Genomic DNA, 18,208 nt, shown 5'->3' with positions numbered 1-18,208 from the left:
AGATGGGTCCTTACCACAGGTTAGGCCTTTAAACGTAAACCCAGTTGAATAAGGTTTCTTTTAGGGAGTTCTTCTGGCAAGTGAGGTGACAGAATGGGGGAAAGATATGGGTTTTGGAGAGTGGCCATTCTAAATTTGAATCCCGGTGGTTCCATTTTTTGGTCTGGTTTTACTTCCTTGGCCGCTTAATTATTGCAGCATAAAACAGGGATAATATGGTTACCCCAAAATGTAATACACAGCTGGCCCTTGGACAACGTGGGGGTGAGGGGTGCCCACCTTCCCCCCTCCTCTGAAGTTGAATGTCCGAGTATGACTTTTGATTCCCGAGAAACTTAACTACTGATAGCCTACTGTTGAGCAAATGTCTTACTGATAATACAAACAGTTGATTCACACATATTTTGTACGTTACATGTATCGTGTGTTGTATTCCTACAATAAAGTAAGCTAGAGAGAATAATCTCTTTCTCTCTCTATCCATATAAACCCCAGGGCTTGTGATAAATAAACTATGTCAACATGAACTCCATTTTCTTTTCCCTACTGTCTTTTTCTTTTTAAGGTTTTTAAAATTAATTTACTATTATTAGTTTTTAAAGTTTCTTTGCTTTGAAAGAGAGAGAGAGAGAGAGAGAGAGTGAGAGAGAGAGAGAGAGTTGGGGAGGGGAAGAGAGAGAGAATCCCAAGCAGGCTCCGAGCTGTCGGTGCAGAACCAGACACGGGGCTCGAACTCGTGAACTGTGAGATCATGACCTGAACAGAAATCCAGAGCCCGACACTTAACTGACTGAGCCACCCAGGCGCTCCTCTTTTCCCTCCTATCTTGACCTTCTTCTCCACTGTGAAGGCCTTGACTGTCCCGCCAGTGTTCCCGGGCTCGTAGTTTTGTAGTTCCTAATGTGACGGTCGGTCCCTGCCAGGCTGGTGGATTATCTGACGCTTGGGCAGCTCTTTATAATATTTTCACGCAGAACATTTCCGTTTAACTGATGAGGAAACTGAGTCTCAGAGAGGCAGAATGACCAGCCCCGGCTCCGGAAAAGGTACAGTGGAAACTTAGACCCGGGTCTTGTAAGCTTGGATTCCTTGTTCTTTATATAACCCATCCTACTCGTCTGCAGTCCCGGGGGTGGGGGAGGGGAGGGAAGCCCTGACCTCCAATGCAAACTGTCCCTAAGTTTAAAAATAAAGGACTGCATTTTCCATTACAACAGTCCTCTCTGGCCTGGGAACGGATTGCACTAGCCAGGATCTCGCCCTTGTTCCTTCTCACATGCTGGCAATGGCCCTCAGAGCTCAGAGATACCAGCTGTAATCCAGCTAGCCGTTGAACTTCGACCCCTTCCTTTCCATCAGCCCTCTCTTTCAGGACTCAACAACCCCATCCCGCCATGCACACACGCGAGCCTACAGAGGTTATACACTGGTATTTGTGTTTCCATCAAATGGGCGATGGCCAGACAACAGGCATCCTGAGATGATAGTTGACATCGGAAGCAAAAACAAAACCCAGGAAACCAGGGTAAGTCAGCGCGTCCTGAGAGGGCGAATTAGCGACTTTCCTGAAGGTAGGGTATACGGAGTCGGCACAACCACGGCTTGGGGTTTAAGACGGTTTCGGGGTCCGTGTCTGAGCTTCGCCGCTCACAGCTGGGTGGCTTTGTGCAACAGTCTCCACTTCTCTGAGACTCAGTGTCCCCGTTCCCTAGATCGGGATGTGTGCAGGCTAGTGGAGATTTCCATCCGTTTTGCTCACGACTGCAACTCCGGTGCGGAGAGCGGTACCTGGGACGTCGTGGTTGTTCGGAAGAGATTTGGCCAGCGGCCTGTTGTGCGGACCTGTCACACAGAGCTGATCATCCTTCCCTCCCAGAGAGGTGTCGTGGGGATGCGAGGGGAAGAGGCACGCACGGTGCCGAGTGCAGCGTCTGGTCCGTTGTGAGCGCTCCAGTAAGGCAGCAAGGATTGTTGTGATTGCCGAGGCCGAGAGCGGTGTTCTCGTAAAAGAAGGGAGAGGTCTCGTTCTGTCGTCTCCAGCTCTCGGGGCGGGACCCCCTCCGCCCCACGTCCTAGCGAGCTGGAAGAAGTGTTTTTGAAGTGCACAAGGGGAGCGGCAGGACTTGAGATTTGGCAAGGAGCTCCGTGTATTTAGAGGGGAGGCTGTCGCAATGAAGGAAACCAGAGAATTCGGTAATTAAAGACCCTCCTGCATCTGCAGAAAAGCGCCAAGGATTTGGATTTGGTGTCCAGCCAGCTGTCAGTTTGGGTAATTGTGCTCTGATGACCTTGAGGTCTCTCTGGGGATTTCAGGGGACGTAGTTCTGTCTCACGTCTCCCGCCAGCCCATAGCTTCTGTGTTGGAAGGGCCGTGTGGCAACGGTGGGAGGAGAGGTTGGGTTTGTCTTTGGGAGAGTCGGCCAACACCGGAGGGTCTCACTACACGGCTGTCCCAACACAACGCCACCCTCCAGTGCTACCTCACAGTCCGACTCAACAACACCCCTGATCAGACCCAGCATGGTGTGAGCCATTCTGAAATGGTTCCATAGCCCAACATGGCACCCGGGGGCAAAATAACGTAAGACGACGCAGGAGGACAAGCTAATACTCCACCGCGAGAGTCGCGCAAACCCAGCGATGTCTTCGACGCAGCATGCCTCGACAGAAACCAGTCTTCGACCCGGTGTGGCTGCCCGAGACAACGAGGGCCCAACAGAGCCCCAAGCATTGGGGCTGGATCCCAAGCCGGATCAGTGCTGATCCAGCGAAGCATAATTGGCCCAAGGCGATGGAAAGAGGACACCAAGTGGAAAGAGCTAGTGCTTTGGAAAACCCGGTCTCCCTCCCAACCACGCTTTGTGGCCGTGTATGACTGGGGTTTTCCCAGCCTTGGGAAATGAAGAAAGCCAAACTCCCTGGGGTTCGCCAGTGTGCAATAATTCCTCTGACCTTGACTGTTGTCTTTCTTTCTGCTTGTCCCCCTGGCCGCCATTCGGCTTGGCTAACCGTGATGGGGACGTCGGTGCCCTTTGGGGCCTTGGAGATAGCTCAGAGAGAATGTGGAGGGAAGGTGCCAGGCCTGGGGGGCGCGGTGGATGGGAATTCGCAGCATCGCTGGCAAGGGGGCGGGGGGCTGTCCACTGGCACCTCTGTGTGGTCTCCTGGCCCATCCAAGACAAACCCCAAACCCAACACTTGAGTTGGCAGATGGGGAAACATAGAATAAAGTTTGTTCTCTTTTCCAAGACGTGGGTGCAGGGATCCCAGGCTCTAGACTTCCACTCTTGGTCATTTTCCTTTTTAAACAAACCGCCTGGCTTTTAAGATCTTCAAAATCCCATTAAAGGCTTTTACCCCTTCATATATGGGAGGCGTCTGATGAAAGGGGGTAAAGGGAAGGGGAAAGATAATGGGGCCTCAGAGAACAGAGACCAGAGGCCTTAATTTTGCCTGTCTCCCCTGCCGGTAATGGTGTTGGATGTAAACAGTGCTCTGGTGAATGCTGGAGCGTGATTACAGGATGGCTGGGGAAAGAGGAAGTGTTTGCAAACCGCAAGGAGGAATGTCGCCCTTTGAAGGAGTTTGGCATTTATTTTTTGCCCCCCTCCGCTGTCCCCCCACAACCCCAACCCTACTGCTTCCCTGCACCGCTTGCTTCTCTGGGTTCCTGGTACTGTAAACACAGTGACAGAAATTAGATGTGGGCAAATCTGTTAAACATTTCAAGTCAAAGCGGGGCTGGTGGTTGTCTCCCTCCACGGGACATGCGAGACGAAACTAATAACTTCGTAATGGGTCTTTTGTTTTTGTCTGGGGACGGGAGGGAGGGGAGCGGAGGGCAGGGGCCAGGGCCGCGGAGGGGGCTGCCGGCTGGAAATTGGGGCCAGGCTGCTGTTATGGAAGCGACCCAAGCTTCCGGGGTTGTGGGGCCCAGAGGCCACGGCCGGTCCGGAACCCTCAGTGCCGTCGGGTGGGGGCGGCCAGTGCCCGCCTCCCCCACCCCCTCCCCAGTCCGAAGGCTTCTCGCCCACCACGTTGTGGGGCAGGCACCCTCTCTGGTCTCCCAGGCACGAAAGCACCCCTTCTTGACAGCTTCACGCCACGATCCTCTGCGGCCGCGTCTTTGTTCGTTTCAGCCGTGAAATTCCCAGTGACGTCAGCGGGGTTCCCATGTGCAAGACACGTGCAGTCCGTGGGACCGCGGGGCGACACCGGGGAGCGGAGCGTTGGCCCTGTGGATTTTATGCCTGCATGTTTGGCTGTCTGGAAACGTCTGCCTGGGATCAAGTTCATGTTCTTAATTCTGCTCAGATGGTCGGGGTGGGAGCCTGCAAACCCGCGGCTCGAAGCTCCGTCCGGCCATCCTCTAATTAATTCAACTGATCCACATACCGGGGGCGCGCCCTGTGGGCGGTGGGACTAGGTGTTGGGGATACGGTGGGGAGTGAGAGGTGCCTGGCCTCCGCCTTCAGGGGAGTGTTGTGCGTGAAACCAACAAATTCACGAATGATGATGGAATATTCACAGCGTATTAGGAGCCACAAGGAAAGCGGGAGCTAGGTGGTATAGAATGGGGTGCCAAGTCTAGTCTGGGGGAGCAGGTAGGTCCAGTGGCCCATTCTCTATCTTTAATGGAAGCTTGCAACAGGCATTCGTAACCCGGGGTCTAAGGACACTTGGTTTTCAGGAGTCTTACGAACTCCAGGGCACCAACTGTCCTCAAAGGAATCCAGAGTGGATGCTTCCCATCTTGTCCTGGACTTTTCCAAGGATGGAGGTACCGCACCCCCCCTTACCAGAGCCCGTTCTGGTGTTTTAGCCCTCCTGGCTGCGTGCCTCGCGTCATTTTGGTGCTTTATTAATTATAACTACAGTTAACAAGAGGGGAGGCATTTGATGTCTACTTAAATAAGGCACTGTGCTTAACGAGGCATGCTGCCGAACATGATTGGATGTCATTTTCACGGAAGCCTTCAACGCAGAAACCGCAGCTCAGAGAGGGGGTCCGTTCCCCGAGGTTACACAGCTATTAAAGGAACGAACCAGGGTTCCGACCCAAGGCTTCAAACTCCTAGTCCGCAGTCTTCCCTAGCAATACCCTGCCCTCCGTAGCCTCTCATGTCTTCTGTTTCTGTCTTTTCCGTCAGATTTTAGATCCCTAAGGGCAAGGAATATACATTTTAGCCTCACTGCTATCAACATCCTTAAAAATACACATGGAATTGACTATCTGTTATCAATATCCTCAGAAATACCCACGGATCACTGGGGATACGTGATACCTCCTTAGGTCCAATTACTGCCTCTCCTCTGTTGCTGTCAAAGTTCCATTTATGCGGGTGATGCAGTTTTTTTAATTTTTTTAACGTTTATTTATTTGTGAGACAGAGACAGAGCATGAACAGGGGAGGGGCAGAGAGAGAAGGAGACACAGAATCGGAAGCAGGCTCCAGGCTCTGAGCCATCAGCCCAGAGCCCGACGCGGGGCTTGAACTCATGGACCGCGAGATCATGACCTGGCTGAAGTCGGACGCTTACCTGACTGAGCCACCCAGGCGCCCCCCGGGTGATGCAGTTTTAACCTGAGTGCCAAGCCCTTCTCTCCCTCAGATTCCATGTCCACATTCCCTTTCGTTTCTTCTCAGGACTGGCACCTCGTTGCCCATTTCTGCCGCTCCCGTACTTTCCTTTGGATTCTCTGGTTACTGCTTGCACGCATGGAACTTCCCAGAGGGACCCACGTCAAAAGGAGATCTTTACAAGTATTAGCATAGTTGAGATGCAGGCTGCTTGTGGGCTCCGGGGGCTCTCGGGGTCTCCGGCTTTGTCCAGTCACCCAGAGAACATGGGGTAGATATGTGATTGCCACTCTTTCTTTGGACTCTTACTGAGAAGTGGACTCTCATTGCCCTCTTCTTGAACCGGACCTGACGGTACTGACTTGCTTGGCCGATAGAATGTGCTGGAATGCTATTTTAGGACTTCTAGGCCTAGGTCAGAAGAACCTTGCAGCTCCCTCCTGAGCCTCTTGGAATACTTGTTCTGGGAACCGGCAGCCAGGCAGTGGGGGAGCACAAGCAGTCCACGAAGAGGTGTATCTGGAGGAGACCCAAGGTCCCAGGCTGCCATGACAACCTTGCCATGTGAATGAGTCATCCTGGAGGGGAGTCCTCTACCCCCAAATGAACCGTGCCATCTAACTGATGACCACGGAACAGAGATGAGCCATCTCCTCTGAGACCTGCGTTACTGGATCGTTCGTTACACAGGAGTTGATAACTGGCGTGGAAGTTTCTTCTCCTCCAAGACTGGTTGTCGGTCTTCCTGAAGCAGGGTAGGGTCGGAGGAGAAATAGGAAACCTTGGGCTAGTGTGAGCAATTTTCAAGGTTCCCTTCGCTGGACCTTGTTTTTCAAACATGCCTCATCCTTAAGAGCTTTTTCTTTTGGGGGCGGGGGGTGGATTGATATAGCAGATCAATTCCACAGTTGGAGCTCTGAGTATGCCCTTTCTTCCTTTACTTTAACTTTTCTGTCCTGAGATCATCATCAGAGCCAATAACTGGTCATTTATAAAGTGCTTTTATATATGAAACGCACCATCCCAGGCACATTCCACGCATTAACTCTTTTATTTTTCATAGCAACCCTCAAGGAAGGCGCGATTGTCTTTCCCATTTTACGGATGAGAAAATGGAGGCATAACGAGATTAAATAACTTTCCCCAAATTATTTCCTCCTACTAAGTGGTGGAAGCAAGAATCAAACCCCGAATCAGTGCTCTTCAAACGGCTCTCCGTACTCTTTTCCGGGGCCTGTCACAGTGTGAAACGTAGGGTTTAGAAATACACTGGTGATAATCACAGTTAGGCATCGTGCTGAATGCTTTGCTAAAATAACGTTCTCTCATTTGAGCTTCACAACCATCATGCAAGTCAAGGGCTATTATTTTCCCCATTTTACCGATGAGAAAAATCAAGGCTTAGCGACATTAAGGGACTTGTTTGAGGCCACATGGCGGGCCGACCATAGAGGCTGTGTCCTTGGCCGCACTGTGCTTGATTGTTGCCCTCTGATTTTTCAGTCGGCTGGGGGAGGACAGACCAATGAGCAGGTACAGTATGAAGCCACATAAACTCTATATGAGAGATGTATCAGACGCTGGGGCAAGAGAGAAGAGAAGAGCAGGTACCCTCCTTTGCCCAGGGAAATAGGAGAAGGTTTTTTTTTTTTTGTTTTTTTTTTGTTTTTTGTTTTTTTTTCCCTAACAGGTGGCAGTAACTCAGCGACCCCCTGAGGCATGGGATTCTGCCAGTCACATGGAAGAGAGAGAGAGAGTTCCAGATGCAGGTGGAGGTGAGGCAGGGAGAGGGTACAGCAAGAAAAAAAGGTGAAGAAACTACGAAGAAATGCACAGAAGAAAACTTGCAGTGGATTCCTATCGCTGGGGAAACCACCGGACAAGGAGGCTGGATTGAGAAGGGAGTTTTGTGCCGTACCAAGTACTTTGGGCACATCTCTGCCAAGGACAGTGCTTTTAAGGGGGTGGGCACTGACTCAAAACTAAGGGGATGTCGACGGGAGCCTGCCTCTGATCCAGCCACCTTGGCTCCAGCCCCTCCCCAGCTGTATAAGAGCAGCATTTGCAGAAAGCAGAGTTCTCTGCGATTCATATAAGCCTGTCTCACGCCCCAAGAACACATCATTTATTTCCTATAAGTGCCTGTCTCCCTCTTCCTCCAATATGCTCAGGGTTACAACTTTCTCCGCTTCCTGGGGGAGTTGCCCACCCCACGCAGTCATTACTCACTTCATAAAGGCTGTCTCCAACCCTCCTTCTCAGCCTTTTTTTCCTGACCCTTTGCAATGACCAGTTAAAGGGCAAGCATGCTGCCTCTTTACTTGTGAAAAACAGCCGCCATTTTGGATCTCACCTGGAAATGGACGCCCCTAGGGGAAAGCATCCTTTCCCTGCCCCTTCCTTTTCTTAGTTTGAAGTCAGCGTAATTTATTTTGTGCCTGCCCACTTCTTTTCTACACGTCCAACCAGGAAAATGGAGATTTATTTCCTTATAACTTAATTATAAAATTGATCTCATGCTCATGCTCATGTGATGCTGGGATGGATTAGGGGTGGTGAATACAGGCTCCCAAGTCAGGACTATGGCTGTGAATACAACTTCATCTCATCTCTTTGGGTGTCTTTCTTCTGATGAGATGAAGACGTGATTCCTGCTCAGTTCGTCTCTATGGCGGCCGGTGAGGTGGGTGGAACCGATAGGCAAATGTGGTTCATCTCACACACCTACAGATAACAGAGTATCCGTACTCATGATGTTGGCGGTAGCCGAATCAGGGATAATGGTGGCGGTTGGAAATGAAAAAGAATAATTAGATATGAGCCCGATTGCATGAGTTTGAATGCCACCCCCTCTATTTGATAGCCGTTTGACTTTGGGCAAGGTGTTTGGCCTCTGTGTGCCTCAGTTTCCCCAACTTTAAAAAAGATAACAGTGTCTGCCTCCAAAGGTTGTCGTAAGAGTTAAATCAAGGAATACGGAAGGGCTTGGAGTAGTGCCTGGTGCATATTAAGCACTATTGAATGTATGTAACTGTTATTATCATGATTTACAACTTGTTTCTACATTTGATTACGGAAACATCGACTTCCTCTTTTGATGGAAACACGTCTTCAGTTTCAGAAGCTCGCATTCTGTAATTCATTCCCGTGAACAACAAAAACCAGCAATACTAAGAACTTGGTGGTAAATGGACCCCTCCATCCTCAGAAAAGCGTATTATTTACAAAAAGGGAGTTTTGGGGTGCTGGGTGGCTCAGTCGGTTGAGCGTCTGACTTTGGCTCAGGTCATGATCTCGGGGTCCGTGAGTTCGAGGCCCATGTCTGGCTCTGTGCTGACAGTTCAGAGCCAGGAGCCTGTTTCTGATTCTGTGTCTCCCTCTCTCTCTGCCCCTCCCCCCCCCCCCCCCCCCCCCCCCCGTCAACAATAAATAAACATTAAAAAATAAAATAAAAAAAAAGGGAGTTTTGCCATCAAGGTCCTAACCGCACCAGGCTCTTTCTAGATTCTTTGTTGCACAACTTGAAGGGACAAAGCAGTGGAAATTGAAGGAATTCATCCTAATACGTTCACCGATTTGCTCTTAGTAGGGGGTTAGTTGATAGGCGCTGCACACGCAGTTGTAGCGAGAAGCCCCTTTGTGGTTTTTGTGAGTGTGCATTTTTTTTTTTCTTCATGAGAACCTCGCTGGTCATAGCTCTGATAAAACTACCTGATGCCGTCCGGGCTTAGACTCCCCAGGAACCAAAACTAACGCTTTGAGAATCCGGCGTCTTTGGAGGAGGGAGGCATGTTCTGCTTAGCCATCACCTGGTACTCACCCAAGGGATGGTAAAACTTGAAAAAAAGAGAAAAACAAAGAAGCAAAAAATGTATGAAAGAGATTAAGGCCCGGTATGAAAACTATTTTTATAGGCAGTTTGGTCTCAGCTTTGAAGTTCAATAGGGAGTGATGTATTGCTATCAGCATGGATTTCACACCTATTCAATTCTGTAGCCAGGTAATGATGAACGCGTCCTTCGGGTATAAAATAATGGAACAAAATTAAGGCAAGCTGTGAAATGGCTCCCTTGCTTCAACTGCATCTCCGGGAGAGAGGTGGATTTGCCCGGAGTGTGTTTAAACGTTTCCCCCTCTTTGAATTAGAAAGGTAGTGTGACAGCATTCATTTCTTTCTTTCTTTTTTTTTTTTTCCAAAGAGGAAAAAAAAAAGATCGTTCAAACCCTAACACCCCAAGACCAACATATTTTCGTTTCTCTTTAAAAAAAAATTTTTTTTTAAATGTTTATTTATTTTTGAGACAGAGAGAGACAGGGCACGAACGGGGGAGGGTCAGAGAGAGAAGGAGACACAGAATCGGAAGCAGGCTCCAGGCTCCGAGGCATCAGCACAGAGCCCGACGCGGGGTTCGAACTCACAAACCGTGAGATCTTGACCTGAGCCGAAGTCCGAGGCTCAACCGACTGAGCCCCCCCCCCCAGGCGCCCCGACATATTTTCGTTTCTATGCGATGCTTCTTAGCCTTGGTCCACACCACGTGATTACAGCATTGCAGACGGAATTTACTCTCCAAGCGGTTTTCATTCTTAACGGGGTATTTTATCACCCCGCCTCCCTTTTCCCCGGTGAACAGGCAAACCTAGAGCCCCCACATCGCGGCCTTGCTTGCGAGGCGAGAATTGTTGCTTCTTTGCTGCCAAGTGTCCTGTCTGAAATGGTACCCAGCTTATCGGGTTCCCGCTTTGCTTTTTGTTGTGAAAGGTTTTAAAAGGGAATGCGTGAGGCACGCCCCCGGCCCCGTCTCTGCAATAAGCAAGGTTCATTTAGACCCTTTGCCCACACGGAAAGCCACTGCGTCCAAGTTTGGACGCATAGTCACTGGCCTTCAGGGTTTTCCGCTAGGCCACCACCACCCCCTCCCAGATCTGCCTCTTGCACCTGAGTCCCGGCAGAGGACCCAGCCTGCTTCTCAGGGGGCCATGGGTAGCTACCACCAGCACCTGACTCTGGAATTACTCGGGGGTCCCCTCCCCTCAGCCTGTCAAGCTTGTCTGGTCTTAGGATTTCCGTCTCTGTCACCCCCACCTCCTGAGACCCCCCCTTTTTACACCCTTCCTGTCACTTAGGTCTCTGCTCCAATGCCTTTTCAGAGGCCCTCCCCGGCCACCCTAGCCACCATTCGGTCCCCCATCGCCCTGTGATTTCCTCTCTTGGACTTGCCCCTCTCCGAAATGACCCTGCCGGTTTATCTGTGCATGTGGGCAAGTGTCTGGCTGTCCCCTAGCCCCGACATTTGTTTCCTTCATGTACATCCACACCTGACATCATACTCGGCACACATCGGTTTTCAATTAACAAATTGGTTTTCAATTCAGAAATGCTCAATGAACGAACGGCAGCCTAGCTCACTTACTCAGATCCCCGCCTGTTCCATTTCAAAACACCACTTAAAAAAAACTAATAAAGTCATGGCGCCTGGGTGGCCTGGTCGGTTAAGCGCCCCACTTCGGCTCAGGTCACGATCTCGCGGTCCGTGTGTTCGAGCCCCGCGTCGGGCTCTGGGCTGACGGCTCGGAGCCTGGAGCCTGCTTCGGATTCTGTGTCTCCCTCTCTCTCTCTCTGCCCCTCCCCCGTTCGTGCTCTCTCTCAAAAATAAATAAGTAAAGACATTAAAGACATGAAACAATTAATAAACTAAATTTTAGAGCAGTTTGAGTTTCACAGCAAAATTGAGTAGAAACTTCAGAGACTTCCCATATATCCCCCCCCCCCCCCCCCTCTACGTTCCCACCGGAGGGGCACATTGGTTGCAATCGATGAGCCTGCATTAACAGGTTGTTATCACCCAGAGTCCATAGTTCCCGTCCGGGCCCCCTCTCGGTGTTGCACATTCTGTGGGTTTGGACGGACGTACATTGACACGTATCCATCGTTGTGGTATCATTACGGGTTAGTTTCGCTGCCCTGACACTCAGACTTCCCGATGTGAACAGTGATTAGCATTTATGTGGCACCAACGGGTGGCGAGCGGGCCCTGTGTGCGAGCGGGCCGCGCTAAGGGGCTGGCGCGCACGGTCGTGTTTTGTTCTAACAACCCCGAGTTGTGGGGGTCCTCCCCATATGCTTCTCCTTCTTTCCAGTTTTCTCCCAACCGGCTCCCTCCTTCATGGTCCCCGCTGGCCCTGCCGTCCAGCTCCTCCTCCGCTACTCCCTCCAGCCTTGACTTGGCTTTTCTGCTTTCACCCTCGGGACGTCAGGGTCTGCGGACCACTGGGGCCAGATCTCGCTGGGGAGATCTACCGGGCCAGCCCCTGAGGACAGAGGAAGGAAGCGTCTTTTAGAAATTCAGTGAAGCGTTTATTGAAGTCTCCGAGAGGTGTTGGTGACAGGGAGGACTCCACCGTGGTCTCTTCTGAAACCTGTACAGGGTTTCCCTCCCTCCCGCCTTCCCCCCTTCCCTCTGTGCTCCTCTGAGCCTGCGAACTCCCTTTCTGCAGGCTTCCCCAGAAACAGGGTGAGGGAGGCGGGAGGCAGCTGCTGTGACGGCCAGAGGAAGGCCACTCAGATGCACAGACAGATGGCAGAGAGATGGGCCCTGGGACTGAGTGGAAAGCTCACTGCCTAAGGTGGTCAGGGGGAGCATGTCCCCGCCCACCACACGCCTCCCTGACCTTGGAGAGTGTCCCCACCCACCACGCGCCTCCCTGACCATCGGGTGGGAAACATGGCACCAGGCCCTGGGTACCACCGTTTGTCCATTCTGGAGAAAGGCTCTCCATGTGCTCTTAATTTTGGATGCTCAGAAGTTGCTAGAGCACCCACAGATCCTTGCATTAGAGGTGTGTGTGTGTGTGTATGTGTGTGTGTGTGTGTGTGTGTGTGAGAGAGAGAGAGAGAGAGAAAGAGAGAGAGAATTGGTACAGAATGAAGACCTTCATCTCCAAGAGCTTTCTCCTCCCAACAAGCTGCCGTCTTGGGACACCATCATTCCCAGACTCGCCCTGTCTACCAACGGCTGGAGGCTTGATCAAAACTTACCTGACATCCTCCGTACCACCCCCCAACTCTGTTCCTCATGTTTACCTCTTAGCTCCCCACCCCGCAGATCTTGTATCAGCAACAGTGTATCTCCCTGCCCCTCAGCTGCACCCTTTAGGCTCACGTGAGGCTCCCAGACATTGAAATCCAGCAGGAATCTCACTTCCCTCTTGTCCCCAGTTGGCTGTACTGATGCTATCCGCTAACTGCGCCCCCCCACCCCCACCCCGCCCCGGTGCTCCAGAAGGTTAATTTCTACTCTTTGTTTCACATCTGGGGAAACTGAGGCACACAGTGGTTCTATAGCTTCCCCATGGTCACACAGTACATGAGCAGCCCAGCCTCAGACACAAAACCCAAATCTGTGTGCCTCCAAAGCCCCTTTGTTACCCTGTGGCCTTTTATTATATATATAGTATATATAGTATATATAGTATATATAGTATATACTATATATATAATATATAATGTATATAATATATACTATATATACTATAGTATATATATTATATATAATGTATATAATATACACATATATATACTCATGTATATATAGTATATGTAGTATAGTATATATATTATATAGTATATAATATACAGTATATTATATGTATATATAGTATATAATATATAATGTATATACTATATACTATATATACTCTATACTATAGTACATATATTATATATAATGTATATAATATATAGTATATATTATATATAATGTATATAATATATACACTATATATATACTATATACTTACACTATATATATATACTATAGTATATAGTGTATATATATACACTATATATATAGTATACAGTATATATAGTATATAGTATACTATAGTATATAGTGTATTATATATGGTATATATTATAGTATATATTATATATAGTATATATATATAATACACTATTACACTCTCCAGATGGCTAGGAAATTAGAAGCAAAAAGGATTGATTACTGAGTGCACAGATGCCCCCCTCATGGGCCTCAGTTCCTCCCAGAGCCTGCCATTGAGTTGGAGATGGGGCCACCAACTCAGCTCACCTGGCTTCACTACACGCCTGTTTCTATATCTGTTAAATGGGCTTAATAATAGCCAGGGTGTTGTGGGCCAGATGAGGTAACGTTTGGACAAGTTCTTTGAGACGCCTTGGATGAAAGGTGCCAGAAAAGTGCCAAGGGTTATTAAGGCAGAGACATATGCTGTGCCTAATTTAGGATTCCCCGTATTTTCCTACTTGGCAGAGGCCACGGTGATCACGGACTCAGAAAATATTTGCCAGGGCGGGCAATACCCCAACGTCAGGCTTGAGCCGTGACAGCAGAGGGGATGGGTTGCGGTGGCTTTTCCCGGGAACGTCGCCTCATTTCTTGCTGGTGGTCTGTCCTCCCACGTGATCCCGCGGATGCACGGCCCTTGGCTGGGGCTGAAGGCTGTACGTGGAGGGGAATACGGGATGTGTGGAGGCTCCGCGGAATGGCTTGACCCCAATACGGTTCAGCCCCTGTGGGGAAAGATGGTGACGGTTGTGTCTTTAGCCGTCCCACGAGCCTGGAAATCAAGCAAGTGGGGAGCAGGTGAATTTAATAGCTACCTCTGAGTGGAATAGATGGGTGATGAATAGGTTTTACACAGTTGTGCCTGTCCCATCTCAGAAAGGTGCAACCTCGGTGGGAGAACTAAAAAAGCCAAAAAAGAAAATAATAAAAGATCCCTCTCATCGTTCTGCTTCTCTTTTCATCATGCTGTCCAGTTACACAGATGATTATTTATTTTTTTTAACGTTTATTTATTTATTTATTAAAAAATTTTTTTTCCAGTGTTTATTTATTTTTGAGAGACAGAGAGAGACAGAGCATGAGCAGGGGAGGAGCAGAGAGAGAGGGAGACACAGAATCCGAAGCAACTCCAGGCTCTGAGCCATCAGCACAGAGCCTGATGCGGGGCTCGAACTCATGAACGGTGAGATCATGACTTGAGCCGAAGTCAGACACTTAACCGACTGAGCCACCCAGCTGTCCCGATGATTATTTTTAAATAGACTTTTAATTTTAGAACAGTTTTATTTATTTTTTTTAAAGTTATGTATCTTGAGAGAGGGAGAGAGAGCACACGAGTGGGGGGAGGGGCAGAAAGAGAGAAAGAGAGAGGGAGAGTGAGAATCTCAAGCAGGCTCCAAGCTGTCAGCACAGAGCCCCATGTGGGGCTCGAACTCACAAACCGTGAGATCATGATCTGAGCCGAAGTTGGACGCTCAACCGACTGAGACACCCAGGCGCCCCAATTTACTTACTGTTTTTAAAGTTTATTTACTTTGAGAGAGACAGAGCATGAGTAGGGAGGGGCAGAGAGAGAGGGAAACAAACAGAATCCCAAGCAGGCTCCGTGCTGGTCAGTGCGCAGAGCCCGATGTGGGGCTCGAACCCATGAACTGTGAGATCATGACCTGAGCCGAAATCAAGAGTCAGACGCTCAACCGACTGAGCCACCCAGGCGTCCCTAGACTAGTTTTAGATTAACAGATAATTGTGAATGGAGGGTTGCCATATATCCCATGCCCGCTTTCTCATAACATTCCGTCTCATGTTGATATAGTACCTTTCTTGTAGTCCGTGAACCATTACGGGTGTATCATCATCACTGAGGTCCATACTTTATTCAGATTCACTGATTTTCCCTAACGCCCATTTCGTGTCCCAGGGTCAACTCCGGGGCAACACATTACATTTAGTTGTTATGTCTCCCTAGGCCCGTTGACAGTCTTCCACACTTCTCTTCTTTTGGATGACCTTGATGGTTTTAAAGGAGGGCCAGTCCATCGTTTCTCGGCCTTTTGGCCAAGATCAAGCGTAGTATCTGTTCTTATCAGTTTAAGGGAGCGCTAGTCAGGGATTTCGTAGACTCTCCCTCAATTGGGGTTTGGAGGATATCTCTCAGTTGAGAATCTCAAATGATTTTCTCATGATTAGACTGAGGTTATGGGTTTGGGGCAGAAAGGCCACATAAGAGGTCAGTTGCCGTGCTCATTACACCCCATCAAGGGTATGACCACGTAGCATATTTCTCCCTGTAGTGGAGGGAGCTGCCAAGTGCCATCGATTTTCACCCAACCTGCACCTCCTTGCTTTATCTCCTGTGCACCCAGTGCCTTCCTGGTTATAATTCCTTAAGGGAAGGGAATGGGTTGATTGGTTAGCATAAGCCTGCTAGTTTTCTTGGATGCTCTACTCCTTACATTAATGAAGACACTGACACTAGACGCGTTCCTTTTTCCCCGGAGAATTTGGACTTTGCATGCATGACTCTAATTCCCCTCAACAAATATTGGTGGCGTGCCTCCACCAATGTGACAGGTACTGTACTCGAACCTGTTTGCTTAGGGGCGCCTGGGTGGCTCAGTTGGCGAAGCGTTCGATTTCGTCTCAGATCACGTTCTTGCGGTTCGTGAGTTCAAGCCCCATGTCGGCTGGGTGATGACGGCTCGGAGCCTGGAGCCTGGAGCCTGCTTCGGATTCTGTGTCTCTTCCTCTCCATCCCCGCTCCCCCCCACCCCCAACTCATGCGCTGTCTCTCTTCTCTCTCTCTCTGAAAAATAAACATTGACAAAAATTAAAAAATATTGAAAAAAAGAACGTGTTTGCTAAGTAAGACCGAGATGGCCGCATCCCCAGGGAGCTCACAGTCTTCCCAGAGAAGGTTGTCATGGCCACCTTTGGATGCATGATTTGCTGAACAGTTAAAATGTCATCAGGAGACGCCTTCCCTGCTCTTCACTGGCACGCGGTGCTGGAGTGAACAGGAAGCCCCTTGTGTCATTTACAGTCTTGGTGTCCTTCAATAGTGACAGAGGAAAAGAGGCCCACCTATGAAAGATGGTGGGTATCTTAGATAAAGGGGCCATCATCACTGACTCCTATCGGAGGAGACACAAAATTAGAAACAAAACTAGTTTCCGATTCAGCTCCTGACTTCATCTGCCCTCCTGCCTTACTGGACAGTGTGATACACGCCTCTGTCTACCTCGGTTCATTCCATCAGACTTGCTGTCTTTCTGGTATAACTGAAGTTTTACTCTCGTGCTCCCATGAAAATCCACTGCAGTATCTTCATCCGTCCGGCTATTTCATTAGCCAGCTCACGGGTCATTGGTGGAGGTGCTTTGCTGCTGGATGAGGATTTGCAAAGCCTTTCACCCGATCAGGACGCTGGAGGGATTTTCCCTGGAGCTGGGAAGACCGGCTCAGGAAGGATGCTGCAAAGTGTGAAAGTGCTCCAGGCATGCTGGATCCAGACCTTCGTTCTGTGATGTGGTCTGGTGCCCAAGTTTTTCTTCAGCTATCAGATAGGAATAACCCCCTCCATTTCATGGAATCTATAAAAGGTAATGTATTTGTAAACTGCAAAGTCCTCCACTAATGGAAAAGAAAGTGGTTTGGAGAGTCACCAGATGGGTGGCGAGGACTTTGTCTTGGTCGCACTTTGCGCAGTGCCTGCGCCTGGCAGGATGTCAATTAATGCACACTAAATGAATAAATAAATGAACGGAGATGGATGGATGAATGGAGGAGTGAATGGATGGATAGAAGGATGGATGGATGGATGGATGAATGGAGATGGATGGATGGATGGATGAGTGAATGGATGGATAGATGAATGAATGAATGGAGATGGATGGATGGATGGATGAGTGAATGGATGGATAGAAGGTTGGATGGATGGATGGATGAATGAATGGAGATGGATGGATGGATGGACGGACAGATGAGTAATGAATGAATGAATAAATGAATGAATAAGAGTAATCATCAGAGCCCTCCTACAAATGAATCTTTTCTCTCCAGCTCCTTGTGATTAGAGGAGGGCAATCATCCCAAATTTGGCTTCTGCCTTACAACTGTTTTGTGGCTTTGAACCAGCCAACTAACCTGTCAGTTGCCTTGCTCATAAAGGAATGATAATGACATCTTCTTTGGGGGCTGGTGGTGTAGTGGGTGTTGAGAGAATTAATTGGGTGGTGGTAAACGGCTTTGAGATCTCCAGATGAAAGGTGCCGTCGCGGTGAGCTGTTATTAACCTTGTTACGTTGGGTTTCCTCTCCCTGCTTCTGCCTCCTCAAGAGTGACTCCTCTCAGCCTCCAGGGGACTCATGGTGCCCCAGAAGCAAGTTTCACTTGGAGAAGGAACCTGTCTTTCATTGGACTGACTCTTCCCTGGGGTCATTTGGCAGAAGGCTCCCAGGTGTGAGGGATATAATCCTAGGAACTTGGCTGTCCTGCCTCATTTCCCTCCAGAAGGATTGATCTTCCCAAATGCCAGCCAGGTGCTGCAGTACACAGCAGCCTGAACACAGCCTTTTTCCTCTTCCTGGCGTGATAAAAGGGGGGACCCCTCTAGATCCTATTTTCAGGGATCTCACCTGCTGGTAAGGCCAGGCCTTAGAACTAGGGAACAGGTGTTTACCATCTGGTGGCCCAAGAGATGTGGGATTCATTTACAGCCGGGACCAGATCACAGCCTCCCTCCTTTCCATATGTGGTACCCCAGGATGAAGGCATGAGATACGTGTGTCTTTCCATTTA

General features: G+C 49.3%; 1 long non-coding RNA gene and 1 pseudogene across 1 annotated transcript in view; both read left to right on the top strand.

Moving 5' to 3' along the window:
* Nucleotides 1-18,208, top strand: part of LOC125914155 (uncharacterized) — a 114,696-nt gene that overhangs the window by 38,380 nt on the left and 58,108 nt on the right. The gene's annotated exons all lie outside the window — the stretch shown is intronic.
* LOC125914968 (uncharacterized) lies at nucleotides 15,447-15,609 on the top strand (annotated as a pseudogene).

This window comes from Panthera uncia (genome assembly GCF_023721935.1).
Source record: "Panthera uncia isolate 11264 chromosome D3 unlocalized genomic scaffold, Puncia_PCG_1.0 HiC_scaffold_8, whole genome shotgun sequence".
Taxonomy (NCBI): domain Eukaryota; kingdom Metazoa; phylum Chordata; class Mammalia; order Carnivora; family Felidae; genus Panthera; species Panthera uncia.
The sequence above is the reverse complement of the archived record's forward strand: the minus strand, read 5'-3'. Positions and strand labels throughout refer to the sequence as shown.